The sequence below is a fragment of the Sceloporus occidentalis genome, unplaced genomic scaffold, assembly GCF_023333645.1.
Source record: "Sceloporus occidentalis isolate IW3139 unplaced genomic scaffold, rSceOcc1.0.p SCAF_3, whole genome shotgun sequence".
NCBI classification, from domain to species: domain Eukaryota; kingdom Metazoa; phylum Chordata; class Lepidosauria; order Squamata; family Phrynosomatidae; genus Sceloporus; species Sceloporus occidentalis.
Window position 1 is genome coordinate 84523983 of NW_028316983.1, and position 26974 is coordinate 84550956.

Consider the following 26974-nt stretch of genomic DNA (forward strand, 5'->3'; position numbering starts at 1 on the left):
ATAAAGCTGCTTCCAGTCATTTTGGAGGTATGCTGTTTAAATGATACATGTGTACTAAGAGTCCAGAAGTTGCACCAAAGCTGCGATCCAGTCCTTAGGACTGAATCATGACTTTGGTGTGGCTTCCCGACTCTTAGTGCGCATGCATCATTTAAACAGCATACCTCCAAAGTGAGCTGAAGCAGCTTTATTTTGGCCTGTCTGTATGGGGCCTAAGATAACTAAAATTACCTCTGCCTATGGTTTGAGAACAAATGTAAAGAAATATTCACATTTCTGAGTGTCTTTTTGTTTAATTTATATTTATAAATGCTGTCCAGTTACAGTGTTTGTCAGAGCAGGTATATACATGAAACAGACAGTAATTGTTACATATGGAGAGCCAGCGTGTGTAGTGGTTTGAGTGTTGGACTACACCTCTGGAGACCAGGGTTCGAATCCTTGCTCAGCCATGAAAACCCACTGAGTGACCTTGGACAAGACACACACTCTCAGCCTTGGAGGAAGGCAAAGGCAAACAACCTATGAACAAATTGTGCAAATAAACCCCCACCTTAGGGTCGCCATAAGTCAGAAACAACTTGAAGGCACAAAGCAACGACATAGGTCTGAATACTACTCTTAGTCCCAACTAGAATAGACTAATTGAATCAATGGGATGTACCTTACTAGTCAACAAGGGATTTACATTTGTAGAGTAAGTGTTCAACATGACTGAATAACAAGCATCATTACTATGTAAATCATTGTCTGTTTTGTTCTCGTATGCAAGGATGAATAAATTTTCTCTTTGGGTTGGGGGGAGATGAATATTTCTCCTGTGTTCTAACATCCAGAAGTATTCCAGAGGAATTATTCTATTGAGAAAATGTATGTTTTGTTTCATTTTTTTTAATGCACATAAGACAGGTCTCCTGCGCAGGAAACTGTTTTCTGTACAGGGAGCACATTTATTTTTCTCTGCAGAATAATTCCTCAGTAACATTTTGGGGCATTTGAATACTGGGAGAAAATAGTAAAAAATTCTCACTGACTTGTTATTCTTCCATACAGGATTACCCACTTGTTGGGAAACAACCATTTTCAACCTGGGAATGAATAATTATGGACATTCATTCCATCCCTAGCACCATGAGTTAGGGCTTCTTGAGTTTCAGCTTCTCTTTTAAAAATTGTTACATTAACAGTGTAACAGCAGCAAGGCTATGTATTTCAGCAGCAAAATTTCTATGGCAATCAAACTATCGCATAGCGAGACATTTTGCTCAGTCTCATCATAACTTACTCTTGCTTAGATGTAAGATGGTTATGCTTATCCCAACAATGAGATCTGTGTTTATTGTATTTGCAACCATTAATCATTCTCTGGGACTAATTTCCCATCATATCCCAAGGCATCTCTGCATTTGTGTGTGTGTGTGTGTTACCGCTGCTCTTGTTTTTCTACAAACCTGGACATCCTGTCATTCTCAGCAGCTGTATTCACACTGAAAGCATCAGACTGAGATGCTGTTGTGCTTTTTGATACAGTGAGAGAGATTCCCACATAAAGGAAATGCCTATCTTTCTTTTAATTGTTGCTGGCACACAAGCATAGCAATATTAGTTTCTAACCTGATTTTTGACCTGCCTTCTTTAAGTTGCCATTGAGTTTTGACTGTTGATTTAAAATGCTGCTCCTTTTAAACATTTCACAGAATCATAGAAGTGGACATGGTCCCATGTAAGGCATCTTGTCCTGCATGTGCTCAGTGGAGGAAATCCAGAGTTAGATCTCCAGCAGAAGGCTGGCCTGCCTCTGTTTGAAAACCTCTGTACCCTGTTGGATACTGGTTCATTGGTCAGATTCTATAGCTATGCAGTAACTCTATGAAATGCCACAAAAGTGTTCAGAGCTTTGTTCACAAGAGGTGGTTCACACACACACACACACACACACACACACACACACACACACACACCAGAAATGCCCCCAAATTAAGCCAGTCTGTTGGATCTACAGTTAAACTCAGTTCCATGTCTGAAGTTAAATGCAGTTCCAAGACTGCAGTCTGGGTGTGCAGGCACCGAATTCCCCTTTGAAATAGTAGGATGAAGAACTGATGACTGACCTCTGTGTCTAGAAGCACAAAGGCTGGCTGTGTCTATATACTACACAATAAACAGTTATAATAGTTTGATGCTATTTTAACTGCAATGGCTCAATGTCATCCTACACTGGGGTGTAGGGGGGTCTTGGGAGGGGATTCAGGGGTGGGGCCAAAAGGGCATGCCCTCACCTTCCTGTCCAGCATGGTTTTACATGTGTGTAATGTCATACTGGGCAGGCAGGAAGAGGTGCTCTGGGCCTCTCCCTTCCTGCTGCAGGCCATGGCGCATGGCAGGGAGGTGTGTGGGGGGCGCTCTACTGGGTGTCACCCCTCTTCTGGATTTTCACCTGATGTGGAGCGCACTCCCGCACCCACCTAGTGATGCCACTGCCATGGCTACATCCCCTGGAATTCATATCAGTCTGATGAGGTGCTTAGAATTCTCTGCTCTTAGGTCTTCTGGACACATTCCAAATTGTCCAAATCTTCTGAAGGTATCATTTTCAACTTGAGGCCAGGATATCCGAAGGACTGCCTCCTCCTATATGAGCTTGGCCAAAATGTAAGATCCTCATAGGAATGCCCGCTTGCCTTTCCCACAAGCATGTGAGGCTAGGTTGATGCATATACATGACAGGTCTTGCTCTGTATTAGGCTCCTCAACTTTGGAATCCCCTCCTGAGGAAAGTAAGTCTAGCTATCACTTCTGAGCTTCTGGTGCTATTTTGCTTGGCTCTCAGTCCTTAAAATTAGACTGGCTGCTTTGGCTGTGGTTTAAAATTATTATTAAAGAGGAATTGTTGGCCTCCTCATGTCTATTCATGTATTTAATATTTGAAGTATTTTTACCCATTGCACATCACCTCATGGGTCCTGGTGGTTTGAAAATACATTAAAATTAAGCACCTGAATGGCAATGTAAAGTGGACCCATTCAGATTTTGCAGCCCACAGAAAATGGTACCAAATGTATTCTAACTAACTTCCTAAGTATTTCTCCCGGATTAGAAACCTATAGAAGTGATGGCTGGTCATTCCCATGTCAGCAAGCCAGAAAATCAACTCTGGGTTTTAGCCTGCAATTTAATGGAGCTATCTATGGTGCTGAATTTGGGCATGGAATGTCGGGACAGCACTTCAGATAGCTTTAAAGTTCACATTGAAGCCCAGGGTGGATTCACTGATTTACCAGTTGCCACAGGCTAATTGTATGTAAAACATAAACATTCTTGCAAAAGTTCCTATGAACAAATCTTGCCAAGAAAATCCCATGACCTTAGGTTAGACTTCAGAAATTACTTGAAGACACAAAACAACAACAACAACAAAATCAATAAGAAGAATAACAAAGGCTAACTGGAGAAAAACTGTTGGTTCTCTGTAATTTTTCATGTGATGTTTTATATTCATAACAGGCTATGTTTTAGCAGATGTGACCAGTATTGTTTAGCCAAAGGCTGTTTTTGGCATTATGTACACTTGATTTCATTTGAAAAAATATATATGAATAGATGGTTGTATCTAGAGAAGAGTGACCATAAAGATCTAGAAACCATGCCTTGAGGAGCAGCTTAGGGAGCTGCTCATGTTTAGCCTGGAGGAGACAAGATTAAGGGGTGACATGATATCCATGTTTAAATATTTGAAGGGATGTGTTGTTGAGGATGGAGCAAGCTTGTTTTTTTGCTGCTCCAGAGACTAAGACATGGAGTAATGAATTCAAGCTGCAGGAAAACACATTCCACCTAAACATTAGGAAGAACTTTCTGATGGTAATAGCTGTTTCACAGTGGAACACTCTGCCTCGGAGAATGGTGATGTCTCCCTCTTTAGCGGTTTTTATGTGGTCTCATACTGGGAAAAATGAATAGATATTTGTTACTACTGATAAGCTAAATAAGTTATATAGAATATATGTGTGTGTGTACACGTGTGCATGTGCGTGTGTGTGTGTGTGTGTGTACTGTTTTTAGACTTCTGTACTGCCCAGCCCTGCTGTTTTGTTCTGTTTTTTTTTAACGTTTGGTTTTATTATATCCCATCATTGGCTTTATCTTAGTTTTATTATTTCCGTGTATTGTATTTTATGTTTTTAATTTGGGTGGGTTTAAAAAGTATTATATTCTTTTAAGGCCAACTTTTAATATTTCTTCTGGCATCCCATTACTCTTCCTCATGTTTGCATTAAATACATCAGACACAGTGGTATCCATCCATTAGCAGTCTGTATGGGCAACATCACACAACACAAGTATGTACAGGAGGCTATTTTGTATTTATGCTAATATTGGTCCATTGGGCCCCATGTTCTCAAATCTGACTAGTGGCTACCCCCCAAAGGTGTTTTTTTTTTGGTATGACTCTTTCCTAACCCTATCTAGAGATTCCTGTGATTCACGGATGGATCCCCATTCAAGTGCAAACCAGTCCTAATCCTACTTAGTTTATGGAATTAAGTGAAGGGCCGTTTCCTACTACAGCCATCACTTTGTTATGGCTTCATCCTATGCAGTATTGGGATTTACAGTTTGGTGAGCCACTACAGCTCTCTGGCTGAGAATTCTAAGTGTCCCTCCCTAGGTAAAGGTATTCCCTGTTGACAAGGTTGTCAAGTTGTGTCTGACCATAGGGGGCGGTGCTCATCTCCATTACAAAGCCGAAGAGCCAGCATTGTCAGAGACTACTCTGTGATCATGTGGTGAGCATGATTGCACGGAATGCTGCTTATCTTCTCACTGAAGTGGTACCTATTTATCTGCTTGCATTTTCATGCTTTCAAACTGCTAGGTTGTCAAAAGCTGGGATTAGTGATGGGAGCTCACCCATCATGCGGCACATGGCCTCAAGACTGCCAACCTGCTGATTTTGCAATTAACAGAGCCCCTCCCTACATAGTGCTATAATCATGTTGTGTGAAAGGACTGCTGGTGTATTGAGAGCAGCATGGTGATACTTAAGTTTCAATATCTTTTGACTTATTTTTTAATAAATTATCTTAAAAGATGATAACTATCAGACAGAAACAGATGTCTTCTTAATCAAACAGTTCACACTTAATTTACAAGGAAAGAAAGAACATGATGAAAGACTGTGAACTCCAAGTCGAGGGCTGGGATCCAAAAGGGTTATTTGATGTTGAAACTACTTTCCTCAGTGGCACTGGGAGGGAGGCCATTTTCCCTCCCACAACCTGCAGCTCCTCAGGCTCAAAATCTGCTCCAAAAGGGCTGTGAATCCTTCTTGAACAGGTATTTATTCTGCATGTATATCTGCATTGGTGGAAAAGCACACAACAAAATCCCATTAGTTGAATGGATCAGGCCTAGGAATGTATACTCAGGGCTATGTGGATGAGTCTTTAATGTTCTGTGTATAGGGGGTTGGATAGGTTACGCTGCTTGTGTGCAATGTTTTGCCACAAAGAACATGTAACTTTCATCACACTTTGTAATTTTGCTAGGTGGGATGCGGATTGTGACCCATGAACAGGGTGACCAGATGTTATAACTGCAAAGTAGAACAAAGCACTGTAAAACGTAGGACAGTTAAGAAAAATCATTCCCAGATGAAAGCTAAAAACACTCATAGAAATATAAATTAATGTTTCTTAGGCATGCTCAAAATGGAGGACATTTCGAAAATCCTCCTGGACAGAAGGTTCAAATATAGAACATGTCCAGGAAAAAGAGGATGTCAGGTCAACCTGCCCACAAGGTGCATGCAGGCCCCATGACCATTTTTGTGGCCCTCAAAGGAGGCAATATATTTGTGCCCAAAAGTCCCATAGGGGCATGGGGGCATTTTGTCCTGTATTTACCCCCCTCATGAAAATATACGCCCAGAAGAAACTTTTGTTAAAATCAAGAAGTGAGTAGAAAGTGACTTCAGTTTACTTCCTGTTGTTAAAAAAAAAGTTTTTTTCTTCACCTACAATGGTCCAGAGGGTCTCAAAAATAGTGAAAATTCCCCGCTATAATCCTTGAAGGCATATTTTGTCTGGGGTGTAGTGCGGTTGTAGATGCAATGAGCATTCAGTCAGTATGGACCACTATACAAATTCAACCTTGTGGTAAAACAACTGCCACAGGATATAACATAAAATATCTCTGACAAGGTAGCCTCATAGTCCTGAATGCCGTTGGTTAGTCCCAACCAGAGCAGATTCATTGGATCAATTGTTCAATGGTGAATCAACACTTATATAAATTTCATTGGTTTAATACAGTCTACTCTAGTTTGGATTAGCAGTAGTATTGAGGCTACAATGTGTATTTTACCTAGGTTATTACAGAGTTTGTAAAAGTTGCTTTTTTGGACCACAAAACCAAGAAAACCCCAGCTATGGCTTTTCCAGCCTTTCAATCAGCAAAAAGGATTTTGTTCACCTGCTTATTTTCCCTCATCAAAGAGGAAAAATAGGGCTATGATTAGCATAGCCAAGAGCTGGGGTGTGGGGAGCAAAATGGAAAAGGAGTTAATAAATTGTAAGATTTATTACCAAGGCAACTGGTGAGTCTTGGACTGGCAAATCTTGGCTACATAACAAGCTACCTTCAGCTCCATCCAACCGGCTTTCCCCCCAGCTGCAGAAATAACAGAGCACATGAAAGGTAATATTTTTTGCTATTAGTGAAGAAAGGGAAAAATGTGATCTTTGCTACAGCCTTGGGAATGATTTTCCAAAGCTACATAGAAAAAGCCAAAGTGAACAGTGCTTTTCTTGGCAGCAGCTTGCCTGCTTAGCTCACATCAATAATTTTAATGCTTTATTTGTGGTTTGGTTGTAGCAATTGGTGAAAGCCGATGGAGAGAGAGAAAAAGTGACAAAATCTACTAAATATTCCCAAAGTTCACGAGTTTCATTAAAAATACACTACAGTTTTGAGAAGCCCTAGAAACTGTACAGGCTAATAAAGTATTGCTATGAAAGCAGTTTATTTTACGTTTTCAAACATCTCTGAAAAGCATTTTACGAGGCTTTAATTAGACCTTTATGGTTTGAAGAGTTACAATGACAGATTGTCCAGAATTTTTAGAGATTCCTAAATTTTGTGCCCTGGCATCATCACTGGCTAAGCACAAAAGAAGGAAATATTCCTTTTGTAATATACCTGTGCTCTCCCCAGCCTCTTAATTATAAAAAATTGGCTTGGAACTGGGTTGGTTTTTTTTTGTGATCAGCAAATACAATTATCCCTCCAACTGATGAAAACTATGTTTTGGAAGTACTATTAAACTAATGCTTCAGTTGGCACAAATGAATATACTTCTTTTTTTTAAAAAAAATAGTTCAAATACAGCATTTTAATCTAGACATTGGCAAAATTTTGGGCACTAATACAGGGACTGTAGACAAGAGACAATGATTCTGAATAGCTGCACTGTAGATTTATGAAAGTTCCTAGCAATGAGAACACCTGGCCAATGGAACAAATTGCCTGTGGAACTTGTGGAATCTCTTTCTCTGCCAGTTTTAAAGGGGAGTCTGGAGAAACATCTGCCAGGAGTGGATTAGGTCTAGAGGAGTGGTTTTCACCCACTTGTCCCCAACATCAGGATTTCTGCTGCCTCTCCAAAGGCAGAAGCCTGACTGGCTCAGCTTCCTTTATTTTAGCAGGAAACTGAAGTATCCATCTCTCCACCACCCTGAATTTTACATATTATAACCCTACCAGTAAGGGATGCCCTCCTATTTGATATAACGGCTTTTGTAAGCCAATAAACCCTTAGCCCAATTTAAGTGTGTTTATTCCAATGTAAATTGTTCAGAGTTACTGACTCCCCAGTAAATGTGCTAACACTAATCCATACACATAGTTGTTTGCTATCAAGTTGGCTTTGCTTATGGTGACCCTATTAATGAAAGACCGCCAAGAACCTCAGTCATCAACAGCTTTGCAAATCCAGGGCTGTGGCTCTCCTTTATTGAAGAAATCCATCTGTGGTGTGTAATGTGGTTTTCCTCTTTTTCTGCTGCCCTCTACTTTACTGAGTGTTATTATTTTTTCTAGTGATTCATGTCTTCTCATGATATATCCAAAGTACAATAGTTTCAGTTTATAAATTTTTGTGGGTTTTTGGGGCTATGTGGCCATGTTCTAGAAGAGTTTCTTCCTGACTTTTCGCCAACATCATTTATTAACTCCTTTCAACATCTCCACCTTTCCTTCCATTGAGAGCTGCTTGCTGCCCTTGACTGCAAAGGCTATTGGGGAGGGCCCTACAGACACATACAGAGAAAAACAGGTATATTTACTATTTCTCTAATTCATGTAAAAATGTCAGATTAAATACTTAGCTGTTCTACCAAAGGTGCAGTGCAATTACACAATGAATTGTCAGCCATGGTCATTGACCACATGTTGTGTTACACTGGTGTTCAGTATTGGGGTTGTGTATACTTCACCAGTGGGTATGCTGGAATGATGTAGGATATCAGTCCTAGCCAATGTAGCCAATGAGAGGAATATTTGTAGTTGTAGTCCAACAACATCTGGATGACTACACAATTTCCAACCCTGACCAAACTGAAAATAGATCTCACCTGCTGACTGAAAGTTAAAAAGGTGGTCCCTGTGGTGGTGGGTAGTTCATGACTGAAGTATAACCACAGAAGATGCTGTATCTGAGGTTTCCATTCAACCTCAGAGGGGAAAGTGTCCAGGAAAGGGCATCTAAAGGAAGTCTTCGCTGATTATGAAACTCATGAAAGCAAGCAGTCCCAGTTCATCTATAGAAGTGTTGATTGACCTGTGGCCCTTCAGATGTTGTGGAACTACATTTCCCATGCAAGTGGCGAAGTTGAATTGGAGAGGAGTTCATCAACATCTGGAAGGCCAAAAGTTCTTCATTCTTCATATATGGCTTTATCAAGAAAACCTAGCACATCAGATTCTGTTGAAAAATTAACTGGAAGTCTGTGGGGATATTATGTACAGGACAAATGTACTTACTAAGGCAGATTCCAATTCAGAGTTTTATAACATTCTTCTTTTTGAACTCTGAAATTCCAGAATCCCCCATCTAGTTTTTGACCAGATGTGTGTGTGTGTGTATGTGTGCGTGCACACACACACACGTATATATCATATGGGATTCTGGGAATTGGGAGGCACAAAAACATTTCCAAGTCCTGTCCAAGTTAATAACCTGACTGCATTGTCCTGGATCAGCCAAAGTTTCTGAAGATTTTTCAAAGGCAGCCCCATCTGTAATGCATTACAGTAGTCAAGTCTGGCCATAATTAATGCTGACAAGATTATAAATGCTATGATGCTACACAGAATCGTAGCATTTTATTATGGATTCAGGACTACTGTTCTTCAGCTGGCCCAATTAATCTAATATAGCATAGAAAGCTAGAGAGCAGTGAAATGTTCCTCTTCCCATTTAAACAAAGTGAAGCTAGGGAGACTGATGAACAAGGAGCAAAGAGTACACAGTTACACAATTCTCATTTTTTAAAAAAGCAGCACCTGCTATAGATTTCTGCCTCTCACCCATAACTATAAATTTAGACAGATGGGAAGCCTCAGGTAAAAAATACCTGGCAGGATAGAGCAATCCCTCCCTTATGGTATAACAGACAGACTGATCAGGTTATCCAAGTAAGATTAAAAATAACCTTTGGCCATGACTTTGGAGATAAAAAGAAAACATTGGAAGGCAGCCAGATCAATCATGTGGCACCTTAAGTGAAATTGTTTGAGAAATTGCCAGCACTAAGCAGATCAACTGGAGGGAAAATATGGGTTTGGATTTATTTGTTTGTTTATTTATTTAACACAATGAATTCTTTATTTTGGCCATTGAAAGAAAGTTGTCTCCCTAACAACAACAACAACAACAACAACAACAACATCAACAAGATCTGTAGATACTGAATTTTGATTCTTTAAGTCATGGTGCGAGCAGATAACACAAAGCTTTCATTCAATGAACCAAGAGTGATCAGATTGACAGCAACACTTTCCAAAATGTTCTTGTCTGGATTTTTTGGTGGAAGGTGTTACATAGCTCCAAATATTTGTTGCTCTGTTTCTGTGGTAACAACAGTGGAATGGCCTATTACCCAGACAGCATCAATATATAGCATGCGGAACATTTCAGTGAGCTTTTTAAAAATATTTTTAAATTGGGTTTTTAGTTTACCTGTCTTTTTTATTTCTTCTTCTTAACCAAGACATATGATTCAAAACTTTATGCTCATAATTAAGAAGCAAATGAGTCTCAAAGAGGGGGCACAGGCTGAAGGAGGGTGAAGGTTATGCACAAGTTTCTAGAGTGGGCTGTTTTTTCATGGCACCACCTTGGGCAAGCATTCTAAAGCAATTGTTCCACTTCTTAACACTGCTCCAGAGCTTGAAAACCTTACTTTTGGAAATCAGAAAAAGTATCAAAAGACCACATGCTGGTTGAAGGATTCAAGGAATTGTAGTAAGTATATCTTTCACCAAGCTCTGCACAATGCATGTATCCCAAACTGTTTCTGAAATACTTTCTAGGCATAGCTGGAGGAAAATGCTGTGGAGGAAGCAGCTGGTGGAATGCTGGGTGTCATGCAAGCTACTGTCTAGCTTAGTGGTTGGGATGTTTCTATAGACAGTAAATATCTTGTGTACTGGGTTTCATCCCAGCACCAATACAGGATGTTTTCCTGCCTTAGGAAAGGGACATGATAGAGCCCCTTCCCCACTCCATAGGGAACACTGTTGTTGTGTGTCTTCAAATCATTTCCTACTTATGGTGACCTTATCACTGGGGTTGCTTAGCAGATTTTTTTCAGAGGGGTTTGCCCTCTGAAGCCAAGAGAGTATGACCTAGTCAAGGTGAACCAGGGTTTCCATGGCTGAGAGAGAATTCAAACCCTGATCTCGCAGAGTGCTAGTCCAACACTCAAACCACTACACTGCTTGGCTCTCTTGAACCCATTTTCAACTGGCAGGAGATATTATCCTCCATCGCTATCAGACTAGTGTAGAGGACCCAAGAGAGCCCATGTGACATACAGAGCTCTGTTGTCTGTCCTGCAACAGTAGGAGCCAACCGTGGAGTCCAGGAGAAAAACCACAAGATTGCCCCCGCTGGCCACCAGTGTATGCGCCTGGAAGCCATCTCATCTCTCTGCCTAATAGCAGAGCTTCTTTTCCACCCTTCTGGGCTAATAATAATAATAATAATAATAATAATAATAATTTATTTATATTTTCCCATCTCTCCCGGGAGATCAAGGTGGGATTACACCAAGGATAAAATACAATAAAACAAAGATGATACAATAAAACAGTAATATGAACTAGCATAGTAGATCTGTTTCTTATTTGGATCATTCTCTGACCAGCTGTGTATGTAGTGGCATATGATCCGTCTCATTATACTATGGACTATTTTATATATGCAGCTACATTAGCAGATGGCTTCTGATAATGATGTGTCATAGACCCATGGTTTCAAGGGAGCATTTTCCCATGTAGTTCAGATGATTGTATTCATGCTTGTACACTTATGAAAGAAGAAATATCTGAAATCACCCACTTTCTTTCCCAACATGCATGTCTTTACAGCAAACTTAGCACTAATGTTTTGTTATGAACAGAGTTTGGAAAGGTAGATTCTGGAAACTGCTTACAAAAATCAACAATTCCAGTCCCTAGTGTGAATTTCCTTAAATTCTGTCATTGTTTTCCAGGACACTCCAGCCATCTTTGAGTTTCGTCTCCCTTCCCTTCCCACTTGGAACTTTACTTATTTCATTTTTACAGCCCCAAGGATGTAACTGCTCCTTGTGGTATACAAATCAAAATCATAATATAGGATATTAAATCAGTAGCAATAAAACAGGTCAGGATAAATACAAGATAAAATCAGAATCAGTACATAATCAAACCGAAAGCAAAGTTCCAGCTCTGCAAACAGAAACACACTTATCCCTCAGTAAGTTCCACTTAATTACTCAAAGCTTGGACATTTGCAAGTTACAGTAGTTATTTTTTATAGTTCCATGGTACGAAAAAAGCTACTACTGAAGTTATAATTTTTAACAGTCTTTCTTTTAAGAAAAGAAAACCTGCAAAAATATTGTGTGCCTTTGAGTAGTTTCCAATTTATGGTGACCATGAGGTGAACTTGTCACAGGGTTTTTTTGGCAAGATTTGTTTAGAGAGAGGTTTCCTTTGCCTTCCTCTGAAGCTCAGAGAATGTGATTTGCCCAAGATCACCCAGTGGGGTTCCATGTTTGAGTGGAGTTCCAATCCTGTTCTCCAGAGTCATAGATCTACACTCAACCTACTACGCCATGCTGATACTCTATTTACTTTTTACTTATTTAAAATAATAATCATACCAGAGGCTACTGGTCTATAATAAAAAACAGTGTTCTGTCTACTTCATCATCACTTCAGCATACATAGCTGAGTATAACACAACAACATGAAGCATAGCACAAGCCAGCACTTGAAACCATGTGATATTCCTCCTCAACCATTTAGTGCAGCAGTACTCTATAACTATAGAAGCCAATCACATTGCTAAAGACTGATATTGTCCCTTTCTAAGCTATGTTCACAATGTGGTGTAATTGTGCTTTTATTATTTGTAAAAGAAACTATTTAATGTCTTATTTCTATATGTTGGGCTTACTTCTAGAAAGACTGGTATAGTATTGGGCTGTCATCCACACCTGGCCTTTATCCATTATCCTGCTCCTTTAAACTCCATGTTCATAGAATCATAGAATCGTAGAGTTGGAAGAGACCACTAGGGCCATCCAGTCCAACCCCCTGCCATGCAGGAAATCCAATTCAAAGCATCCCTGACAGATGGCCATCCAGCCTCTGTTTAAAGACCTCCAAGGAAGGAGACTCTATCACCTTCCGAGGAAGTGCATTCCACTGTCAAACAGCCCTTACTGTCAGAAAGTTCCTCCTAATGTTCAGGTGGAATCTCTTTTCCTGTAGCTTGCATCCATTGTTCCGGGTCCTGTTCTCTGGAGCAGCAGAAAACAAGCTTGCTCCCTCCTCAATATGACATCCTTTCAAATATTTAAACAGGGCTATCATATCACCTCTTAACCTTCTCTTCTCCAGGCTAAACATCCCCAGCTCCCTGAGTCGTTCCTCATAGGGCATGGTTTCCAGACCCTTCACCATTTTTGTCGCCCTCCTTTGGACACGCTCCAGTTTCTCAATGTCCTTTCTGAATTGTGGTGCCCAGAACTGGACACAATATTCTAGGTGGGGCCTGACCAGAGCAGAATACAGTGGCACTATTACTTCTCTTGATCTAGACACTATACTTCTATTGATGCAGCCTAAAATAGCATTGGCCTTTTTAGCTGCCGCATCACACTGTTGACTCATGTTCAAGTTGTGGTCTACTTGGACTCCCAGATCCCTTTCACACGTAGTTTCATTCAGCCAGGTGTCACCCATCCTATATCTGTGCATTTTATTTTTCCGCCCTAAGTGCAATACCTTACATTTCTCTGTGTTGAATTTCATTTTGTTAGCTTTGGCCCAGCTTTCTAGTCTATTCAGGTCGTTTTGAATCTTGATCCTGTCCTCTGGGGTATTAGCTATTCCTCCTAATTTGGTGTCATCTGCAAATTTGATAAGTATGCTCCCAATTCTGTCATCCAGGTCATTGATAAAGATGTTGAATAGCACTGGGCCCAGGACAGAGCCCTGTGGGACCCCACTGGTCACTTCTCTCCAGGATGAAAAGGAGCCATTGTTGAGCACCCTTTGGGTTCGGCCAGTCAACCAATTACAGATCCATGTTGTTCATGAACAAATTCAAATCAAGCCAATATTATCTAAAGGACAATAACTACGGGACGGTAAAATGCAGACATAAACATAATATCATTTGTAATAAGGTGATCTGATTCAGACATCAAGTAACTGGGTACAGAAGCTGGGTAAAACAGGGAGTCTCCATTATTATTCCTTTAAAAATAGATATGGATAGCATTTGGGTGAAATTCCTGAAGAACTGAATGGCAAACCAGAGAATTAAGGCCCTGCTCCAAGGCCAAATAAGTCAGTATGGAACCTGCTTATATTGAGCAAAGAAGGTGTTAAGGGGGAGAGGGAGCCAGACGACTGAACTTTGGATAACCAGACAAAGGTGTATTTAGCAGACCTCTCCCATTTAATTATGAAGGGTCAAACAACTTGTTAATTTATGACTTGGTTCATGCTTAAACAAACACCCAAAAATGGAACACTGAAACTAAACAAATTGAGAGGTTTGGTGAAAGTTGTGAAGCGTTTGAGCATTTGCCAGGAGTAACAAAGTGGAAAATGTTCACACCACAGGCTACATTACAATACACCTGTACAAATAAAAAGAAAGCCAGGACTGTCTGATAATCTACCACTGCCTCCTTAAGGGCTTCTATATATTATCACATGTTGGAGCTGATTAGGCTGAAGCAAAGGCAACCATTTGAATCTGCAAGTTGTGTAGTCATCTCTGTATACTGAAGCGCACTCACTCACCAGTATTTGCAGCTCCTAATATCTTACTGAGATACTATATGTAAAAAAAAGTTCCTGCTAGAAGTAATCTCAAACTCACCTAACAGGGCCTGCAAACAAGTGCATACAAAAAGGACTTTTTTCTGTGTTGACATTTTTCAGGGTATGTATTTTATAGATGTAACAACAATATAACTGCCTGAGGTGTTTACAGCCTAAAACAGGGATGGCAATGGATTGGCTTTCCATATCACATTGAACTGAAATTCCTAGCATTCATAACCATTGGTTATGCTGGCAAAGGCAGCTGGAGCTGAAGTTTATTACCATCTTGAGGACAGTGCATTTTCTGCCCCTGAATAACAACAAGGACAATAACTCCTCCAACTGACCCAATTTAGCAGGACCTTCCCAAAAAGCGGCCACCTGGCTGGACAGGCAGGCAGCTTTGCCGCTAGAAGCGGCGGCGAAACTACAAGCCCCAGAGTCCTCTGGGGCTTGCCACGGCTTCTTATTGGTGCGTGGGGCAGAAGGGGTGTCTCTTCTGCCCCGCGACACTCTAGGAGCCGGGCTCTATGGTCCAGGAGTTCCGGTCCTCCAGGGCAGCTCATTGGGCAGCTGCCCTGGAGGAGGAGTCTCCTTGACCACATGGTCTGGGGGCGGAGCCGGGGCCTATTTAAGGCCGCGCTGCTGGCTCCAGCCCTCAGTCGGTGCTCGGCTCCGGTTGAGGACAGAGCCAAGCTGGAAGGGAGGAGGTGCTGGAGTGCTTCTCCCACCCACCCACCCACCGCTTGGTTCTGGGCTTTTTGTCACAACTTGTGGGTGGCAGCATAGGCCAGGATCTGCATGGTGTGGTACCAGGGCTACAGAGCGCTGGTTTGGGAGTCAGTCGGGACCCAGGGGTGAATAGGGCAGGCGTATGGCCATTGCGGGGGCCATAACGCGAGAGTGCCTCCTGGTGACTAGGGTCTTAGCGAATATGTGAATGCATGGCAGAGTTGCGGTCAAGTGGTGTTCCTTAGCCCCTAGGTCATCCCAATGCCTGGTGGGGACCAGGCTTTTGCTAATCAGACAAACATGGGGTTGTTTGATTTCGCAGATCCTGACCTCATGCTTTGTGCCAACCCTACCAATTGTTTGCTAATTAATAAAGTTGTGGCCTTTCCTCCAGCTTGGTTTCCTGTGGTTATTTGGCAGCAGCATCTGAGGCAATTAATCCTCTGTTGTCCACTTTCCTGCTTTTAAAATGTTCCAATTTCTCTCTCTTTCTCCCACTTTTCCCCATTGTCCTTGGCTTACATCAGTTCCTCTAAAGACAGCTCAAAGTACAAAAGTAGTTTGTGCACTATTGCTGCAGTAGCCAGGAGAAGAGATGAGGACATATTATCTTGCCCTTCCTAGGAGGTTTAGGCAAAAGCAATCTGCTGCAGCCTCCCTTAGCTTATGCGTTCTTCCTCATTAATAACATTTGTCATTTAGACCACATTCTGATGTTGTTTAGACACATGTATTCAAGTTTTCATCTGTGAAATGTTGGAGGGTATGTAGCACAGGGCATGCAGCAGGGGAAGATGGGTCTAGGGAGGAAAATATGGCAAGCATGAGGACTCAGTTCATGCTGCAACATGACTCCTCCAAAGCAAGTTGGTCTGTATCTTCCATCAGCCCTAACTGGACTAGACTTTAGCCATCTCTTGATTAAGGGGATGCATGTACTATTGGGGATTTGGTGGCTTACTGGTTAAGACACCAATTCTAACAATTGTAAGGTCAGAAAGTTGGCAGTTCAAGGCCCAAGTGCCTCATGATGGGGTGAGCTCCTGCCACTAGTCCCAGCTTCTGCCAACCTAGAAGTTCGAAAGCATACAAATGCAAGTAGATAAATAGGTACCACTTCAGTGGAAAGGTAACAGTGTTTGGTGCAGTCATGCTGGCCTCATGACCACTGGAGTTGTCTTTGACAATGCTGTTTCTTTGACTTAATAATGGAGGTGAGCATTGCCTCCTACAGTTGGTTATGACTAGATATTCATGTCAGGTGAAAGCCTTTATCTTTACCTTTTCATGTACTTTTCCCATTATTATTATTATTATTATTATTATTTTCAAAGATTTATATTCCACCCTTCTTACACAATGGGACTATTGCAAGGATATAGCTGACTTTTTTGGTCATTGGGAGGGTGGTCTTGCTGAATTCTCTTCTTTCACTATGAAAGCTGGCTACTGCCACACTACAGAAATAAAACAGTTTGACACCATTTTAACTGCCATGGCTCAATGCTATGGAATTCTTGTAGTTTTTTGAGATATTTATCCTTCCCTGTCAGAGAGCAGTGGTGCTCCACCAAACTAGAAATCTCAGAATTCCAGAGCACTGACACATGAAAGTTAAAGTGGTGTCAAAGTGCTTTATATCTGCAGTGTGGCAGCAGCCGGTGTCTTATAATTTTCTCTACTTTTCCTAAAGAAAGAAAAATATATATCTTACACCATATTTTAGGTTCTCCCACCAGATGACCTTTCCTCATATCAATCTTATTTTTTAAAAAAATAATTTGCTGTAATATTTGCCAAGATCTTGTATTACTTGATGAAATCTGAGTTCTGCCAGATGGAACACCACCTTGTCCTCTTGTCCCTGTATGGTGAACCTCCCTCCTGAATTTTCTTTATATGTCCATTTAGTGTCTTAACAAGGTAGGGGAAATCAACAAGCATCTAGCGATGGTGCAATAACTGGATACAAAATGGCAAAGATGCCTTCTAAGACCTCCTGAGATCTTCCAAGGTCCTGGAGGATGATGCCAGTGTTGTGCCTCCAGCTATAGAAACATGGACAGACTGTTATTGGCTTCTATTTGCCTTTCCCAGGCAGCTACATGGCTGCATCACTGGCAGGAGAAGGCGAGTTCTTCATTTTGAATGACTATTATTTCATGGAGTAGGTAAAGAATACCTTCTCCTGTCATGACAAAAAAGAAAGAAAGAAAAAAGACCCACATAGCCATAGAGTGTACTTAGGTATGTATATGTCACCAACAGGATAGGAGTCATTAGTCATTATTTTTGTCATCAAAATTTTATTCATATATGACTGATGTAAATAATTTACAATTCAGCTGTTTACATGGTTCCATGGATGCCTTAGGGTGTCTAGCAACATGATGATGATGATGATGATATAAAACAGTGATGTAGACACTTAAAATCATTGGAAGCTGACCAATACCAAAAAATACAGTACAAAAACTGCCATTTCATGTAGTCAAGTAGGTCTTACCTCCTAATCATTCATTTGGCAAAAATATTTACTGACCTAAAAATAAAAACTGAAATGGTTTGGCAGGCCTTGATAGGGAGAGAGTTCCACAATGAAGAGACATTTTTCAGGCTGTACAAATTCTTCTTCCATCAAATTGACTTTGACTTATGGCTTCCCTATAAAGAAGAGAATTCCTGTCTTTTTAGCAGTTCATAGTATCCATTGAATATTCATAGAATCATAGCAGTGTAGAGTTGGAAGAGACCACAAGGGCCATCCAGTCCAACCCCTTGCCATGCAGGAAATCACAATCAAAGCATCCCCGACAGATGGCCATCCAGCCTCTGTTTAAAGACCTCCAAGAAAGGAGACCATATTCCCCCAGGACCATATTTCAAATGAGTTGATACTCATCCTGTCAACTTTCTTCACTGTCTATGCTTTCACAACCATACATAGAACCTGGAAATACCTGGATGACTGTGACTTTGGCAGTAGATTCTGACTATATTAGATACTGCTGCCCAATCACTGATAAGTGCAAAAATTTTACCACAAAGATGAATGGGCCATTTCATTTTTGAATTTATATGGTTTATATGGTTAGATCACGCTGGATTAATTTCAAACTACAGAAACTACAAAGTAGTTGTTGTCATGCTGAAATCAGTCATTTTACTTACAAAATGAGGCAAACTCATTACAGAGCTTCTTTCCATTTGGATTCAACCTCTCAGAGAAGTTGTAGAGCTGGTTTTTCATTTTAATTTCTAGTACTGAGGCTTGAACCATGTGATGGTATTTTAAAGATGTACTTTGGAGCCTGTGCAGAATGCATTTTCCTAACCAAACTGTTACAGTATGCCTTCTCACAGCATCATTTAAAGGGCAAGGCTTCCAATTAAGACAAGTTTCAAGCAAATTGAATTCTCCACTGCTAAATATATTAACTATTGCCAGTGTTGCAGATTCTGACCTGTTGCCAAATTTAATTCAATTGTTGATCACCATAAATTTGTTATTGAGTAAAATTAACAAATAGAATAGCTATTCTATATGATAATAATAACCACCTTCATATAATGACACTGAACATAAATTTTAAAAGGAAGGACCAAGGTAAAAAGGAGAGAAAATACATCTCAGTTCACAACAACAAAAGTCTTGCTGTATTACATTCAAGAGAGCGAGTGTGTAGTACAGGTTGAGTCTCCCTTTTCTGTAAAGCTTGGAATCAGAAGTGTTTTGGATTTCTGAATTTTTGGATTTCATAAAACCTGTATTTGCATATATAGTCAGCCCTTAGTATCTGTAGGTGTTCTATTCTGGAACCCTGCCCCCCCCCCCCACACACACAGATGAAAAAGAGCGCAGAAACTCAAATCCCGCAGTTTTCAATGGCAGCACGCCATTAGGAGCAAAGGGGCTTGTTCTCCATGGATGAGGGCGGGGCGGGCTGTACATATGTAATGAGATATCTTGGAGATGGGACCCAAGTGTAAACACAAAATTTGTTCATGTTTCATGTGCACCTTATGCACATAGCCTGAAGGTAGCTTTATACAACATTTTTAGTAATGATGTGTATGAAACAAAGTTTGTGTACAACGAAACATCAGAAAGAAAACCACCCATGAAAAAAGTTTTGAGTTTTGAAATGTTTTGGATTTTAGAATTCCAGATAAGGGAAACTCAACTTGTAGCAGTTTAAGTGTTGGACTGTGGGACCAGGGTTCAAATCTCTCCTCAGCCATGGAAATCCACTGAGTGACCTTGGGCAAGTCATCCTCTTTCAATCTGAGAAAGGCAAATGCAAACTTTTTCCAAACAAATTTTGCACAAACAAACAAACAAACAAACAAACCCCTTAGGGTTGCAACAAATAAGAAAAGTACGTGAAGGCACATGACAACAATTCTAGTCTACTATTTCTAATCAATCTTTGATTTTAATTAAAAGGTTTTAAGTAATAGGCTATATTGAATGTTTATCCAGATATATGTGAAGGTGGCTTGCTTTGTATTTCTTAGGAAACAATTTTTTTTTTCCTGCAGCAAATAACATTTGGGATCAAAGAAATGGATTTGCAGGGCCTGGAGCTGAGAATTCTGGGGTCAAGACACAGAGTGATATGACCTGACCCTCACTCAGCCCTTAAATAAATGCCCAATTCCTTTCTTCCTACTGCTTAGGGCCATAATTCCTGGATATATCTTTATGGTAGAAGAAGCAATGTGTTCCTAGTTGACCTAGATTCCAATGACAGGCCAAATGTCAATCTCAGGTCTGTTCTTCAGGTATCTGAATTAATGAGTTGTCTGGAATCTTGTGGAACTCCACAGGACCCTGTTAAAGGCAACCCTGGCTGGTGTTTTCACAATGAGCCCAAGGGGGATGAGAAGCAATTAGAAATGTTTGAAACATTTCATGCTGCTAGGCCTGTGAATGCATGCAGACTAGATATTGCATCATAAATTCATGAACCCTGTGAAAGAGGAACAAGATATCAGAACGACCTGAGGCCCTGACACCTGGTATTATGAAATCTTTCCCTCCTTTCCAATATGAAGACTATTTGGGGGTGGGGGGAGGTTATAATAAATGGTGGAGTGGCTCAAGGCAACTAGAACTTATTCTTCAGGTGCTGCATGTCTGTCTTCTGATGGAGCAAGAATGGGAAATGATAGTGACAAAAACCCACAGCAAGAAAAGTTGTTGTTGGAATCAGGAATGTAGGGTTAAACCACCTTCAAGATAGACAGGCTGCTTTCAGAATGGATGGCATTTTGAATTAGAATGCTTACCTTTTCAGAATGCTTGGTATTTCATTTTAGAATGACTGTCATTTGTGTTATGGGAAGACCTGCTTTGATTTAAAACTGGGTTCAAGATGGTTGTCAAAAATCAACCATTCCTTCAAAGTCTGCTCTTATTTCATTTAGGACAAGGCTGGAAAACTTCTCTTTCCCCCTTTAAGCACCAAATTCAATTTTGAATAGGTTTGGGTGGAAGATCTGCATTCCAGTAGTTCGTGAGACTAAAAACAAAAGAGTAGGACCCAAAACAACAACATAGAATCACAGAATTGTAGAGCTGGAAGAGACCATAAGGGCCATCCAGTCCAACCCCCTGCCATGCAGGAAATCTCAATCAAAGCATCAAAACATATTTTGAGTTAAAGTTCTTACTGCCATACAACACTGGTCCTTCAAGAATTGCACTGACTTCCAGTTTGCTTCTGAGCTCAATTCAAGGCACTGGTTTCTCCCTATGTAGCCTAAATGGTTTTGGACCAGGATATTTGGAAGACCATGTCCCCCATGTGAGCCTGCCCCAAACTGCAGATTCTCAGGAAAAGGCCCTTAGCTATCCTAACACTTTGCAAGTCTAGGTTAGGTTTCTTTGTTGCAGCACCTCCTCTGGGGAACTCTTTTCCAAAGAAAGGTATACTGGGTTTACCTCTTCTGAGCTTCCACCAGGCAGCTAAAATTCAGGTGTTGTGTGTGGCCTTTGTTCTTTGAAACACCTGTGGCTGTTCTGTTTGGATTTAAATTATTTTTATGGAGGATTATCATCATTATCATTATCATTGTCATCATCATCATCAGCAACAGCATATGTGTATTTTAAATGGTTTTATTTCTTGTTCATGGCTTTGGGTCTTGAAGTAATACATAAATGCCTTAAATAAAGAAACAACAAATTAGGAGAGAGAGATTTTGGGAAATGGGGGAAGCAGTACAAAATCTGGGAAACTACAAATCAATGGTGTACTGTGATACCTCCTGAGGAAGACTGGAGCTCTAAACTGCAGCTTTTGGAGGACCAGATTCAGCTTTGGAGTATGAAGGTCTACAGGTGCACTGGCACAGTCTCTTACACATAGTCTGTGGACACCTCTGTTCTAGATTGTACAATCCAGACCATCTTGGTTCTGGTTAGTCAGCTAAGATTCCAGTGTCAGGTGCTTTCTAAATCAATACTTGGGAGAGTGCAAGCTGTCTTTTTCCAGGATTGCATCCATGTCACTACACTTCCTCTGCCCACATGGTTCAGGTGATTTGTGTGGTTTCAGACCACACCTGTGTTGATTAAGCCATGAGGGTGGCTATTTTTAATATGACCTTTGTGATATGGGAAGCAGCTCATATCACACAGGTGCAGCAAATCTTGCAACACTGCTATTGCTGATACTGTGTTCATGAAAATTAATTTTCATGTTTATAAGAATTAACCAGTTTGCTGTTAAAACATTTGTAGTAATATTGTAGCCAAATCTTCAGTGGCTGGGCTATGGTGCCATACATAGAAATGATAAATAATACTACTTGGTGTTCTATGCATAACAGACCCATGTTTCTGTCTCTGTGTGTCTTTGTTAATTTTGAATATGAGGTACATATCCTCTTATTCCAAGATATCCAAATACACTGACACTTTCAGATAAACATTATTTATTAAAATTTCTTGGGAAAGAGAAAAGCTGAAGACTTAGGGCAAAAACAAAATATTCAGTTTAACAATATACAAAGGGATCTTGTAGCACCTTTGAGATGAAAGGGGAGTGGGGGAGGTTGGTAGCATAAGCTTTTGTAGACTTACATCTATTTCATAAGATGCATCAGATCTCTTTACATCTCAAATGGCTATGTCTTTGAATTCTTTACCTGAACATGTCTTCCTTGCTTTGCAGTATGTCCATGTAAGGCGCTATAGTATCCTGCAACCCAGTCACACTAGATACTTATAGCACTATGATTCCATTTTAACAGTAATAATTCCATCCTATGGAATCCTGGGGTTTGTAGTTTGGTGAGATACTGGGGCCCTCTGATTGAGTGCCTTCCTAAATTGCCAGTCCCAGGATTCCATAGAAAAGAAACATGTCAAGGTGGAATCATACTGCTATAATTTGGTAGTGTGAATGGCCCCTGGTCTCTAAGGCAGTGGTGTCACTAGGTTTGGCATCACCTGGTGTGGTAAATCATGGTGTCAATCAACACCATTGATCTCCTCCCATACCACATGATAAAGAATCCTTAGTCATGTTTTTGTACTAATGTTGCTCATTAATCATATTTCCTGTATATTACTGAATGTAATGGTAATAGTTTTGACATAAATAACTTATGCTATTGTGTGCCTTCAAGTTGTTCCCAATTTATGATGGCCCTAAGGGGGGTTTCTGGGCAAGATTTGTTCAGAGGAGATTTGCCATTGCCTTCCCCTGAGGCTGAGAACATGAGACTTTCCTAATGTCATCCATTGAGTTTCATGACCAAGCTGAAACTCAAAGCCAGGTCTCCAGAGTTGCACTCCTGCACTCAGATCACTACACCACACTGGCTTTCTGAAAACTCGTAAAATTAAAATTATACCTTTTGATTACAATATCATATGCACAGCCTAAATGCATTTTCATATACATAGTTTCATGTGGTTGGAGTAAAAAAAATGGTAAAAATATGATGTTTTTAAAAAATAATTTAAAGGTTTAAATTTTTATTGAAAAAATTAATTTTTAAAAATATTTTTAATTTAAATCATTATTATTTATTTATTTTATTTTTAATTTAATTTTTTTAAAAAAAATTAAAATCAAAATTGAAAAAGGAGGGTTATTTTCCCTCCACGTGGAAAGAAGCTACAATCTCACTTATTCCTAAAGAAGAAAAAGATCACACGCAAATGAAAAATTATAGACCGATCTCTCTTTTAAACAATGACTATAAACTCTTTGCAAATATTCTTGCAGAAAGATTAAAGAAGATAATAACATCTGTTATACAGAGTGATCAAAGAGGGTTTATTCCTAAGAGATACATTAGAGATAATATAAGGCACATTATTGATTTGATTGAGCATCATGAAGTACATAATGATAAGAAATTAGCAGTGTTTTTCTTTGATATTGAGAAAGCATTTGATAATATGTCTTGGAAATTTTTATTTCAAGTAATAGATACAGTTCTAGACTGTATCAACGGGAGTATAGTGTCCCACTCAAGAGAAGTACCATTCTATTTCGCTTTGGTCAGATTTCACTTAGAAGACTTTGTCCATTTCTGGGCACCACAGTCAAAGAAGGACATAGACAAGCTGGAATGTAATCTGAGGAGGGTGGTCAAACTTAATGAGGAACAACTAACAGGATATGTTTAGCTTGGAGAAGAGAAGACTGAGAGGGGATAAGATATTCATCTTTAAATAGTTGAAGGGGTGGCATGTAGATGATGGAGCAAGATTGTTTTCTGCTGAACATAAAGCAATCTATTCAAATGCAAGAAAAGAGATTCCACATACATTTTAGGAAGATTTTTTTTTACTGTTACTGTTGTTCAGCAGTGGAATACACTGCTTGGGAAGGATGATGAACTCTCCTCCTTTGGAGGCCTTCAAACAAAGGCTGGATGGCCATCTTTCAGGAATGCTTTAGTTATGTATTTTTGCATGGCACAAGGTTGGACCAGAGAGCCCTTGTATCTCTTCCAACTCTGTGTTTCTATGAAATTAGCAAGATTAGAAAAAGAGAGTATATAAGTAGTACTTTTGTTGTTATTGTTAACTGCCCTTGAGTTGATCTCAGCTCATGATGACCCTAGTATTATGGTGTCATCTGTGTATCTTAATTTGTTAATATTGGCTCTCAATAGACAGGCCCTATGGGGCACCATTGTCATGTGTGAGGGGTGGCGCTTTCAGACGGCCCTCACCCCTCACAGGTGACGAGGACGTCAAAATGGCGGTGCCCTATACATACGGGTGCTGCTATTTTGACGTGATGGATGCCTAGCACGCGCATATCTCGGCACCTTTATGATGCCACAAGTGTGCCATTGGCTTTTTGCAGGTTTTTTTTGCTGTGTGAAGGAGCCGCCATTGTTTCTTCCTATTTTCTCTTCTCCTTATTCTGTGTCCAAACCTGTTTTTCTTACAATACATTCTGCATATAAGTTGAATAGGTAGGATGATAAGATGTAGCCTTGTCTGAACCCTTTGCCAATTGGGAACCATTCAGTTTCTCTGTGTTCTGTCCTGACAGTAGCCTCTTGTCCTGAGTACAGTTTCCTCATCAGGACTATCAGATGTATTGGTACTCCAATAATAATAATAATAATAATAATAATAATTTATATTCCGCTTTTTCGCAGCGGAATCAAAGTGGATTACAACAGTTTAAGAATAAAACATCATACAGTTAAAATTTACAATTAAAACAACCCCAAAACCTCAGTTATTTGGCATATCTGTATACATGTACTAAGGAAAGATCTCAAGGGAGCTTAAAATATATTTAAAATTGAACAAAACAGAAAAGAGTTACTAGGGAGTGGCAAATGTAGACAAATTTCCCCTCAGACTTCAGACATTCCAGCTGTTACTCCAGTTCTAAATCTCTGGGCTGTAGCATATTTTGCAATTTCCCTCCAGACAATTACAGTCCATATTCTCCATTAACTAAACAAAAAAGGAAATGTTTACCCCTCTACAATAAACCATTGTCCCTCATCCAGGTACATGCTTGTGCAAGACAGGAATTTCTACAGGTATTGAGCTTCTCTCGTGCTGCTTGAAAACATACTAGAATTGCCTTAACCTAGAGAGTCATCCCCCAGGCAGGGGAAAAGGAGAATCAGGACAATCAGCAAGGGAAATCACACTCACAACTTTATCTGCTAAGAATAAAGTCCAGTTAACTCATAGATGGAAGAGCTGTATTTCAACTCTCCCTTAGCTTGGTGGAAAAGCTACCATACCTCAATATTTCACAGATGATAACTGGGCACATGTGTCCAGATAACATAAGAGTGTGATCAAGATAGCAAAAGTTATTAACGGGGAAGAATACACAAACATAGGAGAGGCAGCATCAGTTTGCTTTTTTGCCTGAACCTACTTGTAAGGACAGGATTCCACACCTTTTCCTCTTCCATCCCCCTCCTCCCTGATTTAATTGACTGGAAACTCTTTTTGTGCAGGCAGAAGGTCAATAGGACATAGTCTAGCTGGCTTATGGGATTTAAATATATGTAGAGGACATATCTAGGCTGCAGCTATGGTGGCCATTTCAGCTATTTTCATATATACACATTATACATTGGGCCTACATCATTTTTAATCATTTAGCTCCTTTAAAACAAGGCTTTTTGTACAAGGTTCAGTATGAAGCCTGCCCTCCACTGGGATCAGATGCAGCCATAGTTATGGATGCAGCTGATGACTCTGGCACACCCAACTCAGGGGGAACACTCGCATAGTGGACACATTGTGCAGAAGGTGCAAGCTCTAGTGGCTACTCAATCCTAGGGGGGACAGGGGAAACAGCAGAAACATTTGTGTTAGGACTCAGGGTGTGTGCAAATGCAAACCATGTAGGTTTTCCTTCCTCCCTTCTTTCCTTCCTTCCTTCTGGAGGAGGAGGAGGAGGAGCAGGAGGATGGGGGTAAGAGACAAGGACACCCACCCACCGTGTTGTCCCCCTCCTCCTCTGCCAAGTCGTTCACCTTTGAGCGGCCTGGGGGTTTTGCCAGGCAGGCAGCCTTGCCACTTGAAGGTGAACGACTTGGCAGAGGAGGAGGAAGACAACATGGTGGGTGGGCATCCTTGTTTCTTTTTCCCATCCTCTTTTGTCTCTTTCCCCCATTGTTGGGCAGGAAGCCTTGTGAGAAGAAGGACAGGGAGGACAGGATAAAGAGAGGAGGACGCCCGACCACTGCGTTGTCCTCCTCCTGCTCTGCCGAGCCATTCGCTTTTGAGCGGCCTTAGGGTTTTGCCAGGTGGGCAGCCTTACCACTCAAAGGGAGAACCCCTAGGCCACTCAAAAGTGAACAACTCGGCAGAGGAGGAGGAAGACAATGTGGTGCTCGGGCATCCTCCTCCCTTTCTCCTGTCCTCCCCCTCACTCACCAGAAGAAGGGACCGAGGCTCTCTTGTGATCTCTAGCTCTCTTGCTGTCAGCTCTCTCTCTGCCCTCCCAGCTGACTCTGCTGCTTGCCTGCAAAAAGTTCCTCCCTCTGGGCCTGCCTGGCCAAAGGGGTGAAAGGAGCTGTAAGCCTTTTCCCAGAAAAAGCTCCCCTGGGAAGCAGAGGCAAACTCTGGGGGAAGAGTCCATTGCTCCATGTGATCGGGTGAGGATTCTGG